The sequence below is a fragment of the Micromys minutus genome (genome assembly GCF_963924665.1).
Source record: "Micromys minutus genome assembly, chromosome: 2".
NCBI lineage: Eukaryota > Metazoa > Chordata > Mammalia > Rodentia > Muridae > Micromys > Micromys minutus.
Genome location: NC_137971.1, coordinates 57076905 through 57091807, shown reverse-complemented (window position 1 = coordinate 57091807; position 14903 = coordinate 57076905). Strand labels below are relative to the sequence as shown.

The 14903-nt window shown below is 37.1% G+C and overlaps 1 pseudogene across 1 annotated transcript in view; it reads right to left on the bottom strand.

Moving 5' to 3' along the window:
* The window catches only part of LOC308417221 (THO complex subunit 4-like), a 72189-nt pseudogene extending 57603 nt beyond the window's left edge, over positions 1–14586 (bottom strand). Inside the window, exon 1 of the transcript XR_013975682.1 lies at positions 14501–14586. The product of XR_013975682.1 is annotated as a THO complex subunit 4-like (transcript). The remainder of the gene's footprint in view (positions 1–14500) is intronic.
* Positions 14587–14903: the final 317 nt, after the last annotated feature.

Genomic DNA, 14903 nt, shown 5'->3' with positions numbered 1-14903 from the left:
CTGTGCTAGGACACATTCATTGTTATTCTCTCTGACATATCTATCTATCTATCTATCTATCTATCTATCTATCTATCTATCTATCTATCTCTTATCTATATTAGTATATTCATTAATATGTCAATATGCATATATATGACATATTGTGAAACACCACAAGCACACAAGCCTGCACAAATATAAATGTCATTTCATTCTTCAGAACCAGTTACCTCTGAGTTCATTTAATGCTGATATATTGTCTGAAACTGACAGCATCTATATGCTTGATTAATGGTCACTGAATAATTCAGAAGAAATAATATACAAGACTAAATAACCTGCTGTAGTTGACTGTGCATCTAAAGGAAGCACTCTTTTAATTTATGTGACATTCTGGTAATCTTGGTTTCTTTAGAATGAGAATCTTCATGGTATTGTTGAATGGGGAGATCAATAAAGAGATCATAAAGAAATGAATGGAGCCAATTTTAACTTTTTGTATGTGTGTATTTCACATGCTTTCTTCCAAAACTCATTGGCTAATCCAAAGTACCAAAGCTGACTCACAAAACTTCTCAGTGAATTGATTTTACAAGATTTGCTCAAATACTCTGGAAGTAGTCCTTGTTACAAAGGTGAAAGGATAGCATTCTCTGAAGAACAAAGGGCCTACCTCTTTTTCTCTACATTTTATCAGATTTTGCTTTTCTGTTTATGTTTTTTGTTGTGTGTGTTCTAGGTGGAAAGATTCAAAACAAGCAAAGGAGGACGATCTCATTATTAAAGTCACAAGGTTTTAAGGAATTCCTGGAATTAACATCTGATAAAAACGCTATTGAAAAAAATGTTATTCAAAATATGGTGACAAATATGCCAGTATGATTACTCAGAATTATTTATTGATATTAGCTAACTTTTAATGAATAAAAAAGATACACAGCATGAATTACATTGAAGGTGCTTCAATAAACTACTATTTACCAAAAACCTATGATTCATCACATAAGTGAATTGAAAAACAGTACATTCAAAGTGATCTGCCTTGACTATTTCTGCAATCAAGTATACCTACCATGCTTTCTTTTTATTGTTTATTTCTTATTAATTCATTTTATCAAGTATTATAGCTCATAAAATTGGTTGTATGATAATATATGATAAGTACACAATTTCTTTTTCTTTATCCTTTATTTCTAAGATGGACTAAGGCTAGCACATTTTGGCCTTCTTTTTGAGATTCTTAAGGTCTGTGAGTTGTTTCTAGGGTAATCAGAGCTCTCTAGGGCTAGTATCCAATTATCAGTGACTGCACATTATGTCTGTTCTTTGTGAATGGATTACCTCACTCAGGATGATATTCTCTAGTTCAATTCATTTGCCTAGGAATTTCGTAAAGTCATTGTTTCTAAGAGCTAAGTAGTAGTACTGCATTGTGTAAATGTACCAAACTTTCTGTATTTATTCCTCTGTTGACAGAAACATGGATTCTTTCCAGCTTTTGGGTATTGTAAATTAGGCTGCGATAAACATAGTGGAGCATGTGTTCTTATAGTTTTGGAGCATCTTTGAGGTATATGCCAGAAGTGGATTAGCTGGGTCCTCAGGTAGTACTATGTCCAATTTTCTGAGGAACCAACGGACTGATTTCCAGAGTGGTGGTACCAGCTTACAACCCCACCAACAGTGAAGGAGTGTTCCTCTTTCCCACCTCGTCTACAGAATCTGCTGTCATCTCAGTTTTTGATCTTAGCCATTATGAATGGTGTGAGGTGGAATCTCAGGGTTGTTTTGATTTGCATTTCCTTGATGACTAGGGATTTTGAGCATTTTTAGGTGCTTCTCAGCCATTCAATATTCCTCAGTTGAGAATTTTTGTTTATCTCTGTACCCCATTTTTAAATAGGATTGGAGCCTAACTTCTTGAGTTCTTTTTATATATGGGATGTTAGACCTCTATCAGATGTGGACTGGGAAATATTCTTCCCCAGTCTGTTGACTGCCATTTTGTTTTCTTGACACTGTCCTTAGCAATACAGAAACTTTGCAATTTCATGAGATGCCGTTTATTGAATCACTATCTTAGGGCATAGGCCATTGGTGTTCAGTTCAGGAAGTTTTCTCTGTGCCTATGTGTCCTAAGCCTTTCCCAACTTTTTATACTAATAGTTTCAGTATAACTAGTTTTATGTGGAGATCATTGATCCACTTGCACTTGAGCTTTGTACAAGGAGATAAAAAAAGGATTGATTTTCATTCTTTTACATGCTGACTTCCAGTGGAACTGACACCATTTGTTGAAGAGGCTGTCCTTTTTTCATTGAATGTTTTTAGCTCCTTTGTCAAAGACCAAGTAACCATAGGTGTGTGAGTTCATTTCTGGGTCTACAGTTTTGTTCTATTCATCTACCTGCCTGTTTCTGTATCAATATTATGTTCTTTTTTAACATAATTGCTTTTTAGCATAGCTTGAGGTCGGGGATGGTGATTCCCGAAGAAGTTTTCTCGATGTTGAGAACAGATTTCGCTATCTTAGGCATTTTGTTATTCAAGATGTATTTGCAAATTGCTCTTTCCAACTCTTTGAAGAATTGAGTTGTAACTGTGATGTGGATTACATTGAATCTGTAGATTGGTTTGATAAGATGGCCAATGTTGATCCTTCCAATCCATGAGCATGGGAGATCTTTCCATCTGAGATTTTCTTCAATTTTCTTCTTCAGAGATTTGAAGTTCTTGTCATACACATCTTTCATTGCTTAGTTAGAGTCACACCAAGGTATTTTATATTGTTTGTGACTATTGTGAAGAATATCTTTCCCCTAATTTCTTTCTCAGGCTGTTTATCCATTGAGTAGAGTATGGGTACTTATTTGTTTGAATCAATTTTATGTCCAGCCACTTTGCTGAACTTGTTCATCAGCTGTAAATGTTCGCTGGTGGAATTTTTGGGGTCACTTAAGTGAACTATCATGTCATCAGCAAATACTTATATTTTGACTTCTTGTCTTCAGATTTATATCCCTTTGACTTCCGTTTGTTGTCAAATTTCTCCAGCCAACACTTCCAGTACTGTACTGAATAGGTAGGGGGATAGTGGGCAGCCTTGTGTAGTGCCTGATTTTAGTGGGATTGCTTCAAGTTTTTCAATATTTAGTTTGATGTTGGCTACTGGTTTGCTGTATATTGCTTTTACTATGTTCAGGTATGAACCTTGGATTCCTGCTCTTTCCAAGACTTTTAACATTAAGGGGTGTTGAATGTTGTCAAATGCTTTCTTAGCATCTAGTGAGATGATCATATGTTTTATTTCTTTGAGTTTGTTTATATAGTGGATTATGTTGATGAATTACCATACATCAAACCATCCCTGCATCCAGGGACGAAGCCTATTTAATCATGGTAATTGATTGTTTTGATGTGTTCTTGGAGTCAGTTTGCAAGAATTTTATTAAGTATTTTTGCATCAATGTTCATGAGGATAATTGGTATGAAGTTCTCTTTCTTTATAGGGTCTTTGTGTGGTTTAGGTATGAGAGTAATTGTGGCTTCGAAGAATGAGTTGTGTAGTGTTCCCTCTGTATCTATTTTGTTGAATAGTTTTGAGAGTACTGGTATTAGGTCTTCCATGAACGTTTAATAGAATTCTGCACTGAACCCATCTGGTCCTGGGCTTTTTTGTTTGTTTGGGAGGATTTGATGACTTGCTTCTATTTGATTAGGTGTTATGAAAATGTTTAGGTGGTTTATCTGATCCTAATTTAACTTTGGTATCTGGGATCTGTCTAGAAATTTGTCCATTTCCTCCAGATTTTCCTATTTTGTTGAGTATAGGCTTTTGTAGTAGGATCTGATGATTTCTTAAATTTCCTCAGTATCAGTTGTTATGTCTTTCCTTTCATTTCTGATTTTGTTAATTTGTATACTCTCTTTTTGCCCTCTATTTAGTCTGGCTAAGGGTTTATCAATCTTGTTGATTTTCTCAAAGAACCAGCTCCTGGTTTTGTTGATTCTTTGTATAGTTATTTTTGTTTGTACTTGGTTGATTTCAGCCCTGAGTTTGATTATTTCCTGCCATCTGTTCCTCTTGGTATAGCTACTTCTTTTTTTTTTTCTAGAGGTTTCAGGTGTGCTGTCAAGCTGCTAGTGTATGCTCTCTTCAGTTTCTTTTTGTTGGCACTTGGAGCTATAAGTTTTTCTCTTAGTACTGCTTTCATTGCATCACACATGTTTGGGTATGTTTTGCTCTCATTTTTATTAAATTATAAAAAATCCTTAATTTTTTTCTTTATTTATTCCTTGACCATGTTACTGTTGAATAGCCCATTGTTCAGCTCCCATGTGTATATGCACTTTTTGTTGTCTTTGTTGTTTTAAAGACCAGCCTTAGTCCATGTTGATGTCATAGGATTTATGGGAGTATTTAAAAAGCCCAAAAGTACCCTTTTCCAGAGAGCACCACACTCCCTACGCTCTGAGAACTCCCAGGGTTCCCTCACCAGACAGCCGGTGGGCCTGTGTTTCAGGCTCACCCTTGGTCCAGGTGGTAAACACATGTGCTGATATGGGAGCTCAGCCTCCCATGGGTAGATCCTGAGTCCCAGTGTTGGATTCCTGCCCTCATTGTGGGCCAGAAAAGACCCTTTTCCAGAGAGCACTGTGCTCCCTGCACTCCAACAACTCCCGGTGTTCCCTCCCCAGGCCTGTGCCTTTGGCTCACCCTTGGAACAGGTGGAAGAATTCCTGTGCAGCTGTTCTGGGAGTTCAGCCTTCCATGGGCAGACCCTGAATCCTGACTGTTTATTTTTAATATTTGTAGGAGTTGTGGTGTCAAGAAAAATTAAAATGGGATATACCATTGGCTTACCTGCTTTAAAATGGAGTCAAACATACTCAGACAGGCCACAGCTAAAACTCTGAAAAGGGCCCAACACAAGGAATATCATCTGAAGTGTGTACTTATTGTGGAAATAAAATTAGCCAGATCTAGCTCCCGTGCAATTTTCACAATCATCACAAACAAGAACAATGCAATGTTTGCAGTGCTTTTGTTTAAGGGCACAGCTCCTAACAGCAGATGAACCTGAAAAAGACCCCTACCAAGTTTTCATATAAAATTATATTAGCCTTCTTCCCACTGTATGATGAAATATCTGAGAGGGTAAAGGAAAGAATCTTTATCATGTTTCCCATTTTCACAGCATTAGCTTCTTCAGTTCATGGTCATTTACAGTCATTTTAGCCATAGTGTAAAACAGCAGTATGGTAGAAGAAAGATGCTCATTTCACACTGGCAAAGAAAATGGATAGCTCAAGAGACAGCGATGATAAGGTAGAAGTTAGAGAGAGAGAGAGAGAGAGAGAGAGAGAGAGAGAGAGAGAGAGAGAGAGAGAGAGACAGACAGACAGACAGACAGACAGACAGAGACGAAGATGGAGAGACAGAGAACAGACAAAGTGATGGTGATAGACATACAGAGAAACCCAGAGAAAGAACACTAATACAGGATGAAAAGGAACTGAAGGAGGAAAAAAGACCACATTGAAGGAAAGAGTAGAAAAGAAACTTGATATAGTAAATAACAAAATAGAATCTTCAAAGCAACCCTCCAGAGCCTACTTTATCCAAGTAACCCTCCAACCTGTTCCCCCTACTTCAAATTTTCAGTCACCTTGCAATAAATGGAGAGAACCAATTATTCAGAAGATGAAACTTTTAGAGCCATTTAAATCCACAAAAGTCATTTAAAATAAGAAGACTGACAACATTTTAAAACTGTTCCCAACTCACTGCAGAGATCACTCAGTAGATTGCATAGGTGTGACCAGAAGAATATGCATAATGACAATACAGGACAAAGCAAAGGATGGGTGATTACACTAACAGTACCAAAACAATCATTGACAGCAGTGACACTCCCCTGGATTGCTCATGGAAGCCAGGCAAAAAGGAAGAGGACATCATGAGTGGGTGAGGAAAAAACCGATTAAAGGAGGGGATAGTGGAACAAAGGTGTTATGAAAATGAAGGGAAATAACTTGGTGGGAGCAGAAAGCAGTGGGTGAATGGAAGGGTTGGTAATACATGGAGGACATGAAGAAGCATAAGTAATATTAAACATTTTCAATAAGGTACTTTATAACCTTTTTAACACACATCTATCTATCATTTATCTATATCTATATATCTATATCTATATTATCTATATCTATATATATACCTATATGCTGTGAACTCTATAAACTCAAAACTCAAATAACTCATCCAGAAAGATTTGCCCACTAAAGGCATTAATGATTTGGAAGATAATCAGTAGATATCTGGTGGTATTCAATGTTGACTCAACAAGAGGGAATCCATTTTCAGTACTGTTAACCTGCTCATGATCCTATAGCTAGAAAAGTCATAGATTCGGGGAAAAAAGATTATCAGTTTGCTAAATTGATACACTATCTAACAACCTTCTAAATCTTAACCTTATATTCATGGATTACTTCAGCTCTTGCTTTCCTAAGAAATCTTTTTACAGTGGACTTAGATTAACACTGATAACCACATATAATCAGTGAAGAGATTAAGTGACTATGGACTATTCATCTCCAAATGGTCCATTTCTGCCACATCCCCTATATCCAAAGTTCAGGAATGGGGTGGTGGAGAGATTGTAAAACCCAGAGTTCAGGGAGAACAACTGTGAAATCGTGCCACCTGGCAATGACAGAGCAACTTTTAATACAGGTGGTGGCTTAGGAAAGTCTGTAGAAGAGGTTCTGAAATTTCATCATACTTTTGCTTGTTTGAGTTGAGGCCTGGAGTCATTTCCAGGGCTAAGCAATTATTTCAGAGCTAGCTTTTGAGGCTTCTGTCCATTAACATGGACCCTCATAAAATTTTAACCTTACTGTGCCCTTTTAATCTCCTTAGATCCCCAAAACAAAATTCCTTCAACAATTCAGAAATTTCACATCCATAAATGTTAGCAAAGAAACTGCTAAAGCTGACCCTCAAGCCTAGAACAATGTTTCCCTACCCTACCCCTCACACCATACCAGTTCTTTGGCACCATGTCCAGGACAGAAGGTAAAGAATCTTGCAGGAGATTGAAGGTGGTTTTCCCATGTAGAGAGAGAGAGTTCTGGACATTATTGTCAGTGCAGAAAATCACGCTGTGGCAAAGCAGAGTAGATTTTATTCAAATTGAAAACAAGAATCACTCCTCTTTACAAAGATAGAGATGAAGAAAGAATTAGTGTTTTCAAATACACCTGTGTTTCTTACTGTAACACCAATGAGATCCCTCTAAGACAACAGAATAGGGAGAAACAAGAAGAGTTGATTTAGGACTAGATGTTAGGTTGTCCTTTCCTGCTGTTAATACCATGCAGCAAAAAAAAAAAAAAAAAAAAAAAAAAAAAAAAAAAAAAAAAAAAAAAAAAAAAAGAAACCCTTTTGAGATAAAACTGTACAACAATAATGAAGAAAAACTAAACCTGATGCTGGGAGGTAGCTGAGGGGTGGGACACAAGAAGATTTGAATAATGGAGTAAGATATGAATTTGGTCAAAGTATATTCAAATATGAAGGAAAATGTGATATTAAAGCTAATGGAATAAATTTCCATGTAATATTTTTTTTACCATTAATGTTCAAATTTTAGCAATGCCTCTTGCAGGGCAACTTATGTTAATTCAAGTTCCTGTCTTTGTGCAAACAGCATGAACACAAATCTTAGTCACCATGCATTATCAGCTATATTCTGTCCCCTACAAATGACAGTTTTATGTTGTAGTCATATTCTCATATTGGGAAAGTGGAGATTTACCTGGAATGGTATTTTTATGTCCATAATTCAATTAAATGAAATTATTACTGTTGGAATTAATCTACCATACTGATATTTTATAAAATACTGTAGGGAATGATGCACCAAAAAGAACATTAAAAGGGAAAAGACACCATGCAGAAGCCCTGGAGGAATGTCTGTAAAAATCAACGCCTTCAAAGTCAGAGGGTTCAAGAACACCACAATAAAACCTATAGAATCAACTAGCCTGGATAATAGGGGCTCATAGGACTTGAACTGCCAATCAGAAAACATACATAGAACTGACCTAGGCCCTCTATAGATATGTAACAGTTGTGTATCTTGTTCTTCATGTAGGGCTCCTAATAGCAGAGGCATGAGTGGTCTCTGACTCTGTTGCGAGACACTGGGACTCTTACACCTAACTTGACTGCCTTGTCCTGCCTTAATAAGAGAAGGTGCGCCTAGTTTCACTGCAAATTGATAAACTAAGGCAAGTTGATGCTCATTGGAGGCCTCCCCTTTTCTGAGGAGAGATTGAGAAGGGATGAATTGTAGGGAAGGGAGGTGAGGGGTGATTTTGTGAAGTGGAGATGGAAAGCTATAGTCAGGATATAAAGTAAATAAGTAATAAGTGACTTACTTAAAAACTTTCAGCAGTGCAAAGCAACATAGCATTTTAATCTCTGATTTCTATACTGCAGAACTGTGAAAAAAGAAATTTCTTGTTTAAACTTAGAGAGAGAGAGAGAGAGAGAGAGAGAGAGAGAGAGAGAGAGAGAGAGAGAGAGACTTTCCCTCCAAACTTTATGAGAAAAAAATTTATGAAATAAAATAATTGATAACAAACATTTTGAATAATATGAAAAATAAAGTTTACACTAAGAAAAATGAAGTACATAAGCCTTGGGGATTTGGGGGGGTGTATTAAAATTAAATGAGGTAAAAATACTAAAACCAGTATGTACCAAAAGCAGATACAGGATAAATCAATGTATCTATCTATATATCTGTATCATCTGCCTTTACATCTATATTTATTTAGGCCTACAGAGGATAATAGAAGAAAAGTGCAACATGAGAAGGGAAACTACACCCCCCCCCAAAAAAAACAAGAAATTAATCTTTTCACAACAAAACCCAAGATAACCACACAAACATAATAACACCTCTAACAATGAAACAAAAATAAAGTAGCAAATATTGGTCCTTAATATTTCTCAAATAAATGGACTAAATTTCCCATAATAGGACTTAGGCTAACAGATTAGATACGTAAACAGGACCAAGCATTTTGCTGCATAGAGGAAACATATGTCAGTGACAAAGACAGTCACTACATCAGAGTAAAAGGCTGAAAAAAAAACTTTTTCAAGAAAATCGTTCCAGGAAACAAGCTGATGCAGCCATTTTAATATCCAACAAAATAGACTTTCAACCATAAGTTATCAAAAAAGAGAAGAACACTAAATACTCATCAAAGAAAAGATCAACTGAGATGAACTCTCAAATTTGAACATCTATCACCCGAATACAAGGGCATCCACATTTGTAAAAGAAAGGTTACTAAAGCTTAAGGCACACATTGTACCTCATACTATAATAGTAGGAGACTTCAACAACTCACACTCACCAATAGACAGGTCATGGAAACTAATGAAAACATGATATAGGTAAATTAACAGAAGTTATGAACCCAATGAATTTACCCAATATCTACAGAACATTTTACCTGAAAAGAAAAGAGTAAACCTTCTCAGCACCTCATGCCACTTTCTTCAAAATTGACCATATACTCAGACATTCATATCACTGAGCACCTCCAAAAAAGACAACATTAAGAACATACACCAGTAGCTTGACAGCATACCTGCAAGCTCTAGAACAAAAAGAAACAAATACCCAAGAGAAGTAGACAGCAGGAAATAAACTCAGGGCCAAAGTCAACCAAGTAGAAACAAAAATAACTATACAAAGAATTAAAAAAAAACAAAAACAAAAAAAAAAAAAAACAGCAGCTGGTTCTTTAAAAGAAATCAACAAGATAGATAAACCCTAAGCCAGACTAACCAGAGGGCACAGGGACAGTATCCAAATTAACAAAATCAGAAATGAAAAGGTAGATATAACAACACAAACCGAGGAATTTCAAAAAATTATCAGATCCTGCTACAAAAGCTTATACTTAACAAAACTGAAAAATAGGGAGAAAATGGACAATTTTCTAGACAAATACCAGGTACCAACATTAAATCAGGATCAGATAAATCATCTAAATGATCACATAGCCCCTAAGCAGTCATCAAAACCTCCCATCCAAAAAAAGCCCAGGACCAGATGGGATTAATGCTGAATTCTAAAAGACCATCATAGAAGACCTAATACCAATACTTTCCAAATTGTTCCACAAAATAGAAACAAACGGAACACAACACAACTCATTCTTCCAAGCCACAATTACACTCATTCTTAACCACACCAAGACCCTACAAAGAAAGAAAACTTCAGACCAATTTCCCTCATAAAAATTGATGCAAAAATACTCAATAAAATTTATGCAAACCAAATGCAAGAACACATCAAAACAATCATTCACCATGATCAAGTTGGCTTCATTCTAGGGATGCAAGGATGGTTCAATATACAGAAATATATCAACGTAATCCACTATACAAATACTCAAAGAAAAAAAGCCCACATGATCATCTCACTAGATGCTAAGAAAGCATTTAACAAAATTCAACACCTCTTAATGTTAAAAGTCTTGAAATAATCCAGAATTCAAGGCCCAGTAAATATAGTAAAAGCAATACATAGCAAACCAGTAGCCAACATCAAACTACATGGTGAGAAACTTGAAGTAATTCCACTAAAATCAATGACTAAACAAAGCTATCTACTCTCTCCCTACCTGTTCAATATAGTACTGGAAGTACTAGAAAGGGCAATCAATCAGCAAAAAGAGGTCAAAGGGATACAAATTGGAAAGGAAGAATTCCCAATATCACTATTTGCAGATGATATGATAGTATACTTAAGTGACCACAAAATTTCAACCAGAGAACTTTTACAGCTGATAAACAAGTTCAGCAAAGTGCCTGGATATAAAATAAACTTGGGAGAACTTGGGAACTTCTGTTTCCACCAGGCGGCGACTTCAGAGTGCAGAACAGAGCCCGGCCCATCTGCCACGCGGACCGCCAGCCCCTAGGGGTTGAGAAACTGGTGAGTGGGAGATCTGGGCGGCCAGGGAGCTTTCCAAGGACCAGCTGGATACAGGTGGGATTTATTGTGTTAAAAGGCTATGAACATTAAGGATTTTACAGGTCTAATATATCTTATAGAAGGGCAGTTTGTATCTGTCTTTTTGATTCAATCTTGTTGTTTTGAGGATGTGTATGTAGATTGAGAGTTGAATATATAAACCTGTATGAAAAGCTATTGGGTTGTAGAGTTGTGTTCTGCCTCCACATTTTGAATTTTTCTTTATATTGCAATTCCGATGGTCTGCTGTTCATTTTTTTTTTGTTGTTGTTGATTAATTGAAAGAAGTTATTCTCCAAGTGTTGCTTCCATACCTCACTATTTTCACTTTGCTGCCCAGTCTGATATGTGAGCTGTTGTATGTTTTGTTCTAGCATCTTCTCCAGCTTCTGTCTCCCACCTTCGCTTTAAACTTTTTGTCTCTTATTCTGATCTATAGTTTCCGGTGTTTCCTCTAGGCCACATTATCAAGTATTAAATTTCTCTTTCTGTTGTTCCTGATGCTCTACAACTTCCAGTCTTTTTTGTTCTAAGCCCTGCTTCCATAATCTTAGCTTCTCTTTATGTTAATTCTGATATTTCAGCATCTGCCTTATTTTGATTTGCTAGCTTTAGTAAATTATCCTCTAAACTTTGCTTCCAAATTTTAACTCGATCTCCTTGCTCTTCAGTCTGATTTGTGAATTGTTGAATTCTTTTTTCTAGTATCACCTCTGGCTCCTGTCTCCAGCCTTCATTCTCCTCTTTCTGTTGCTTATTTTGAGCTATAAAGTTCTGTGCCTTCAGTTCTAATGTTACTTGTAATTTTTCTAAGGTAAGGAATTTTTTTTTTTCAATTCTAGGACCGTTTTTGAGAAGACATAGTAAATCAAGTGAATAAATATGTCAATACTAGTACATAATGAGGCATTTATTTCCTTTAAATCCATCTCTGACAGACCATTTAAAATATCACCCCACAAGGCCCAAAAGATATTTATTCTGTTTTTCTTCTTTAAGTATCAAAATGTTATATAGTTCTCTATCAATGTACTACCTGATCCAGAGTCCTTTGTCTCCCTCTGCTGTTCAGTTCAGAACACTACAGTCCTCTCTGATTTTTTTTTTTTTTTTTTTTTTTTTTTATTCCCAGGGAGGGGTCCTCTTGGAGTTGCAGCTGGCAGCTCTTGCTTTTGTGTTGATCTCAGGCAACCTGAAGTCCAGAGATCCAATTTGACTATTTGTTTCCTGTGTAGATGTGGGGGGATCTGAGAAAGCGAACACAGAACATCTCTCTAGCCCAAATCTGTTCACTATGTCTGCTGGAAAACTACCTCACAGGTGGTTGTGTTCCAGGGTCTCTTTTCCCTCCCTGTGATTCTTAAATGGTGCTGCTCAAGTCTAGTTCTAGGCTGGGACGCAGACCCTGGCTGTAGCTTTTGCCTGGGGTTTGGGAAAGGGAGCCTCTCTGCAGTTCTCTGTAGACCCCTCAGACCCAGTCAGCTTTCAAATCAAAAAAAAATCCACCACTGCTCCAGCTTAGATCACTGCTAGAGCCCTATTGGAGGTGGGTAGGGGGAAGGCAGAGAACTTTTATCTCCGGTTAGTTAAATTCAAATCGATAAGTTGGGTGCCAATTTGTTGCAGTAATCTCTCTAACCCAAACAAACCCATGTAAAGTAAAACAAATTCAGGATGAATATAAACTATGTGCCTACATTGGGCCAATCTACCACTTCACTTACTCTGTTCCCCTGCTATGACATCCCTTATAACTCACAGTTTCTCCAGGCCATGTGCTTCAGCTCCATCTTCCTTCAACCTCCTCATCCATCTCCTCGCACCACCAGCTTCTCTCTTTCTCCAACTCTTCAGATCCACCTTCCCTTCCTCTCCCCAATCACTGGCTCTAGCCTTTAGTTTACAAGTTAAAATGGGGAGAAGGTTCTGGTGAAGTCACCTGTGTACAGACTAGGCAGCCCTTCTTGGGGAAGCAGGATTAACATCAAAGTACAGACAGCACCAGGGCAATCCACACGGGCTGCAGTGGACAAGTGAGTTTCCTAGAGACAGTGACAGTTTTGCTCAGCTGCAATTGATGAACCTGGAGGGGCACACCCTAGGAGTCTTGTGTCTGGATGTGGATGTCTCGCCTCTGGGCCTGGTAGTGTCAGAGCACCCAGGAGTCAAGCACTTAAGTTTTCTCACTGTGAGAGGGGGATCTGGAGCACTGGCTTTGCCCTAGTTAAATACTAATTAAATTATAACAACACCCACCCCCAAAAAGCCAGGGCCAGATGGCTTTAGTGCTGAATTCTACTAGATTATACCAGAAGAGTTAATGCCAATACTTCTCAAGATATTCTAAAAAGTAGAAACAGAAGGAACATTACCAAACTCATTCACAGAATACACAGTCAGACTGACACCTAAATTACAGGAAGAAAGAGAATCAATTTCTCTTGTAGATATTGATGCAAAAATATTGATAAAATACTTGAAAACAAAATCCAGGAATACATCAAAAACATCATTCACTATGATCAAGTAGTCTTCAACCCAGGAATGCAGGGATGGTTCAATATACAAGAATACAATAACTAACTTCACCATATAAACAAACAGAAAGAAACAAAATCACATAATAATCTCATTAGATGATGAAAATGCTGTTTGAAAAAAAATCCAACACCTCTTCTAGTTAAGACTTAGAGAGATCATGGATACAACGGACACACCTGAACACAATAAAGGCAATAGCCAACAGCAAATTCAATGGAGAAACTTAAACCAGTTCCACTAAAATTAGAGACAAATCAAGGCTGTCCACTCTCTCCTCATTCAGCATAGTACTCTAAATTCTAGCTAGAGCAATAAGGCAACTAAATGAGATCAAGGGGATACAAACTGGAAAGGAAAAAGTCAAAGTATTGCTATTTGCCAATGATATGATAATATTTATAAGTGACCCCCAAAATTCTATCAGAGAACTCCTACAGCTGTCAAACACCTTCATCAAATTAGCTTGACACAAAATTAACTTTAAAAAAATTAGTAGCTCTACTTAATACAAAAGATACATGGGCTGAGAAATAAATCAGGTAAACAGTGACCTTTACAATAACCACAAATAATAGAAAGTAAATTGGTGCAACTCTAACCAAGTAAGTGAAAGACCTGAATGACAAGAACCTTAGGTCTCAGAAGAAAGACAGATAACAGCAGATGGAAAGATCTCCCATGTTCACGATGGCAGGATTAACATAGTAAAAATGGCTGTCTTCCCAAAAGCAATCACCATACTCAGTGAAATTCCCTCAAAATTCCAATACAATTCTTTACAGACCTTGAAAGAGCAATTCTCTTCTTTATATAGAAAAACAACTAAGGCAAGCTAAACCAATCCTGTACAATAAAGAACTTCTGGAGAGATCCAGGGAGTCTATGGGAGTGAATTTAACTGTGACTCTTACCAGTAGGATATGGAGACTGAAGTGGCCATTTCCTATAGCCAGGCAGGATTTCCAGTGGAGAGAGGTGACATCAACTCATACACATAGCCTTCAAATCAAATTTTTTTCTACCTACAAAATCGGAAAAGATGGAAGAAAGATTAACAGATCTTACAAACAATGAATGTCCCAACTTGAGACCCAACCTATCTGAGGAAGACAATCCCTGACACTTTTAGTGATAGTATGCCTTGCTTTTAGATAAGAGCCTAGCATCACTGTCTCCTGAGAGGCTTCATCCAGTAGCATACAAACAGATGCAGAGACCCACAGCAAATAACAGAGGGAACTGGGGAGATATTGTAGAAGAGTGGGGGATAGAACTGAGTTATCTGGAGAGGTCAAGAATACCACAAGAATGCCT